Genomic DNA, 6,050 nt, shown 5'->3' on the forward strand with positions numbered 1-6,050 from the left:
CCTGATGAAGCAAACAGGACAACATAATCTGCAAAAAGCAGTGACCCAATCCTGAGTCCACTAAACCGGACCCCCTCAACGCCCTGGCTGCGCCTAGAAATTCTGTCCATAAAAGTTATGAACAGAATTGGTGACAAAGGGCAGCCCTGGCGGAGTCCAACTCTCACTGGAAACGGGTTCGACTTACTGCCGGCAATGCGGACCAAGCTCTGGCACCGATCGTACAGGGACCGAACAGCCCTTATCAGGGGGTCCGGTACCCCATACTCTCGGAGTACCCCCCACAGGATTTCCCGAGGGACACGGTCGAATGCCTTTTCCAAGTCCACAAAACACATGTAGACTGGTTGGGCAAACTCCCATGCACCCTCCAGGACCCTACTAAGGGTGTAGAGCTGGTCCACTGTTCCGCGACCAGGACAAAAACCACACTGTTCCTCCTGAATCCGAGGCTCGACTATCCGACGGACCCTCCTCTCCAGAACCCCCGAATAGACTTTTCCAGGGAGGCTGAGGAGTGTGATCCCTCTGTAGTTGGAACACACCCTCCGATCCCCCTTCTTAAACAGGGGGACCACCACCCCGGTCTGCAAGTCCAGAGGCACTGTCCCTGATGTCCATGCGATGTTGCAGAGACGTGTCAACCAAGACAGCCCTACAACATCCAGAGCCTTAAGGAACTCCAGGCGTATCTCATCCACCCCCGGGGCCCTGCCACCAAGGTGTTTTTTGACCACCTCGGTGACCTCAGTCCCAGAGAAGGGGGGGCCCACCTCCGAGTCCCCAGGCTCTGCTTCCTCATTGGAAGGCATGTTAATGGGATTGAGGAGGTCTTCGAAGTACTCCCCCCACCGACCCACAACGTCCTGAGTCGAGGTCAGCAGTGCACCATCCCCACCATATACAGTGTTGACACTGCACTGCTTCCCTCTCCTGAGACGCCGGACGGTGGACCAGAATCTCCTCGGAGCCATCCGAAAGTCGTTCTCCATGGCCTCCCCAAACTCCTCCCACGCCCGAGTTTTTGCCTCAGCAACCACCAAAGCCGCATTCCGCTTGGCCTGCCAGTACCTATTAGCTGCCTCCAGAGTCCCACAGGACAAAAGGGTCCTGTAGGACTCCTTCTTCAGCTTGACGGCATCCCTCACCGCCGGTGTCCACCAACGGGTTCGGGGATTGCCACCACAACAGGCACCAACCACCTTACAGCCACAGCTCCGGTCAGCCTCCTCAACAATAGAGGCACGGAACATGGCCCATTCGGACTCAATGTCCCCCAACTCCCTCGGGATGTGGTCGAAGTTCTGCTAGAGGTGGGAGTTGATGCTGCTTCTGACAAGGGGATCTGCCAGATGTTCCCAGCAGACCCTCACAACACGTTTGGGCCTACCAGGCCTGACCGGCATCCTCCCCCACCATCGAAGGCAACTCACCACCAGGTGGTGATCAGTTGACAGCTCCGCCCCTCTCTTCACCCGAGTGTCCAAGACATGTGGCCGCTAGTCCGACGACACGACCACAAAGTCGATCATCGAACTGAGGCCTAGGGTGTCCTGATGCCAAGTGCACATATGAACACCCCTATGCTTGAACATGGTGTTCGTTATGGACAATCCGTGACGAGCACAGAAGTCCAATAACAAAACACCACTCAGGTTCAGATCGGGGGGGCCATTCCTCCCAATCACGCCCTTCCAGGTCTCACTGTCATTGCCCACGTGAGCATTGAAGTCTCCCAGCAGTACGAGGGAGTCCCCAGAAGGTATGCCCTCTAGCACCCCCTCCAAGGACTCCAAAAAGGGTGGGTACTCCGAACTGCTGTTTGGTGCATACGCACAAACAACAGTTAGGACCCATCCCCCCACCCGAAGGCGGATGGAGGCTACCCTGTTGTCCACCGGGGTAAACCCCAATGAACAGGCTCCAAGTCGGGGGGCAATAAGTATGCCCACACCCGCTCGGCGCCTCTCACCGGGGGCAACTCCAGAGTGGTAGAGAGTCCAGCCCCTCTCAAGGAGATTGGTTCCAGAATCCAAGCTGTGCGTTGAGGTGAGTCCGACTATATCTAGCCGGAACCTCTCGACCTCACGCACTAGCTCAGGCTCCTTCCCCTTCAGAGAGGTGACATTCCACGTCCCAAGAGCCAGGTTCTGTAGCCGAGGATCGGACCGCCAAGGTCCCCGCCTTCGCCCACCACCCAACTCACACTGCACCCAACCTCCTTGGCCCCTCCCATAGGTGGTGAGCCCATGGGAAGGGGGACCCACATTGCCTCATTGGGCTGTGCCCGGCCGAGCCCCATGGGTGCAGTAGTAAATACAGTATAACTACATTAACCCTTGATTTCATCTCATCTTTCACATTTTCTATCAGAATCAAACCCACTGTTGTAAAATGAAATGGAGAACTTATATGGGTTTAAAAAGATAGAGCTGAAAAGCCAATTTAGTTGTGACAAAGAAAACAATTAACAGAACTCTGCACGGTGCATGGGGGACAGTTAACTGATACTGGAAAGACAAATGGTAGCTGCAGTGTGGTCATCTATCTATCTATCTATCTATCTATCTATCTATCTATCTATCTATCTATCTATCTATCTATCTATCTATCTATCTATCTATCTATCTATCTATCTATCTATCTATCTATCTATCCAACAGACTGAAGTTACTTGAAACGTTCTTAACATTCTCAGTACTTTAAGTGAATTTTACACAACAGCTCATACAATAGGCAGAACACAAGAGTTAGTCAACAAAAAGTCGGCTCTCACACAAAACATTTAAGGTGTATTACAAAAACAAGCAATTCCTTCAGTTAATTAGTCAGCATCACCATAACAAAAAGTACATTTAACATCACACAAATCACAACAAACAAAATGTTTAGGCACATTGTTTTAATATCAGACATAAGTGCAACAATGTAACAGTAACAGCATAACTTTACAAGCCTCTACATTGTATGTACTGAGCAATAAAGCATGTAACCGAGTACAGTAAATTTCATTAGCAAAAAAAAACAAAAATGTAAAACATTTTTCTGGAACACACTCAAGAAGCAGTACAATGCACCAAAAATCCAAAAGCACTGCATACACAACAGCAACACAATATCCATAAACTGAAACTCACAATTTAAGAATTTAACAGTGTTCACTAGAAATCTTCACTGGACCTCTTGTCGCTCATGTCTGTCTGACCACATATTTTCATCCATTTCACACTTTATATTTTCTCTTGCAATGCAACGTGGAAAAAATCTTTTTGAATGGCACACCCACTACCTACAAGATTCTGCTGTTGTGTCCTCACAAGCTGCTTCCATTGCACCTAGCAAGGACATTTGGTTATGAGGCTGATGATCATGTACCTGTACTTTTCATCTCCACATTGATAAGAACTCCTTGATTGGATTCAAGAATGGAGAATAGGGTGGGAGGAACACCATTTGTATCCTTGAGTGGGCTCTGAACCATTCGTGGATGGCATTGATTCTGTGAAAGCAGACATTGTCCCACACAGTTACATAATTTGGCAAGTCTTTTCTGGCCAAGCCTCTCATTTTCTAGAATGAGATTTTTGTACAGAATGTCCTGGAAGATAAGCAGATGTTAAATGTTGTAAGGCCCAAAAATGACACCATTCTCTGATATGACTGCACAGATTGCAATATTGTCTCCCTGCTGGCCTGGGACATCTACCATTGCTCACCAACCTATTACATTTTGGCCATGTCTTCTGCTCCTGATTAACTTAAAACCAGTTTTAACCACAAACTTTTGAGGGATTTCACTTGATTCTAGTTCCATGACCATCTGCAACCAAGAATAAATAAAATGATTAGTGGAGCTGAAAGTTATATAGCTACATCATAATTGTATTGTTCCATATTTTCTATAGCAGCCACAGTACATCATGTAGTAAAGATGTGCTATTGCAGGAATGTACTTTGTCCAGTATAGTACTGTGAAGTACATATCTGTTCTTTACCATGAACATAGTGGTATGGATGCTCCTCAACTCTTTCACGGTTCCTTTCAAAAGGTACCCTGTACAGTTGTTTCACTGTATTCATGTTTGTTCAACACTCTACTTATTGCATTGAGGATGACAGAATTGATGTTTCAAAAGATGCCATTATCTCTTATAACAGCTCTCTGGATCACCCGAAGTCTAATAGAATTATTGCATATTTTTTCTTCCTGTTCTGGTGTGAAAACTGCTCTCCTTCCACCAGCATGAGGCAGATGCTCAATCTTGCATCATGTATTTATGAATGTATTTACTTACCTTCTTGTAATAGAATAGCAGTAAATGTGCAGCATTGAAGTAGCAATATAACTGTATGTGATTACACACCTGTTTTCCCTCTGAATTGTTTGAATGATTGAGGGCACGGTCAACCGTCTGACATTAGGCAGTACTCATTATCCAGACCCTGCTATTTTAAGGCCATGGTTAATCACATGGTCCACAATTGTTGGTCTCATTTCATTTGTGACAAATTGGTGAGCTTGACCTTTTCTGCCTCTTTGTCTGCCATGTTGTCTTCCCCTCAACCTAACCCCACCATGCATTGTTATTCCCTTTCATCTTCTTCCTCTTCCATGAGCAGACTGTTGTTCCTGTCCAAACTTTTTCTGCACTGATTCTTGCATTGTAACAGATGTGTTAGAGACCTGCTGCAGACCGTGAATGTTTTTCAATTTATAGTGTAGTGCATGAAGTACACCTGTGAAGTTGATTGCATGCGCAATCCAATTGGTCGAGCCATGATATGACACACCCCCTTCATAATTGGAGTTCATCATCTACTGTGGCTGACGTTGCAATATCAAACATACCACAAAAACAGTACCACAATACTACAATATTTGCAATATTTTCGTGACTTATTATGAAACTTTGTTGAATTATTTTGTATATGCTGGTTTAAACAATGACTGCGTACGTACAGAGTTTGGCTAGTGAGAATAATTCACTGAAAACACATGGCATTCATTTGGATCAAAAAGACTCAAGAAACTGAGAGTTATGCCAAATAATATGAATTGTTCAGTACCATTTTCACATACTTACTAAACATATTGAAGTTTGTAGGAGACAATGAGAAATAACATTGTTATGCACAAGTGACAGAATGGTATGGAAGTAAGATGAAATGTTTCGCAAGCATTAATTGTCAATTGAGACATATGCCAAAGCAATTGTAAAAGACAGTAATGTGCTAGTCCTGCGGTGGGTTGGCACCCTGCCCAGGATTGGTTCCTGCCTTGTGCCCTGTGTTGGCTGGGATTGGCTCCAGCAGACCCCCGTGACCCTGTGTTCGGATTCAGCGGGTTGGAAAATGGATGGATGGATGGAGTAATGTGCTACAGATATCAACAACAACTAATATTTGACTTTAATAAGGCTAACAAACCATCAACCACAAACAGGTGGGTCTTAAATCATTCAATTTTACACTGGAATTCTTGGGACATGGCAAAGATCCAGGTTTAGCAGTTAACTTGTCAATTCACAAATGGTTGAAAGGGTCAATTGCTTTAAGTGTGTGTATATAGGATATATATAGGGCTGTGAACTGAAACTGAGCAACACATTTTTTACCTCATTACAGGAGACTGTAAAGGTGCTACAATTTATAAATTAATAAACAACGTGGAGTGTCCTTACAGTGACAAGTTCTAAAAATAAGTACCCAATGGTTAATGCCTATTTTGAAAGTACTGAGAAATTTTTTAAACCCCACCAAAGACATTTATCAGCATAGCTTGGCATCAATACTAGAGAGCGTTGACTTATTTTTGGATATCATTACACATCCCAGATGAATCTACATTTAATGCTGCTGCCACCCAGTGTAGATGAGTGAGTGTAGATGCTGACCCCGTGATGAACTTGTGTCTCACCCAAGGGTGGTTCTTGCATATAGGTATGGCAAAGATCATCTGCAAACCCCATGATCCTGAATTGGAAAGAGCAAACACAGAAAATGGAAGGATGGATTATGCAACTAGCATAGTTCAATTTTAGAATAAAAAA

The sequence above is a fragment of the Erpetoichthys calabaricus genome, chromosome 8, assembly GCF_900747795.2.
Source record: "Erpetoichthys calabaricus chromosome 8, fErpCal1.3, whole genome shotgun sequence".
In the NCBI taxonomy this organism is placed as follows: Eukaryota; Metazoa; Chordata; class Cladistia; order Polypteriformes; family Polypteridae; genus Erpetoichthys; species Erpetoichthys calabaricus.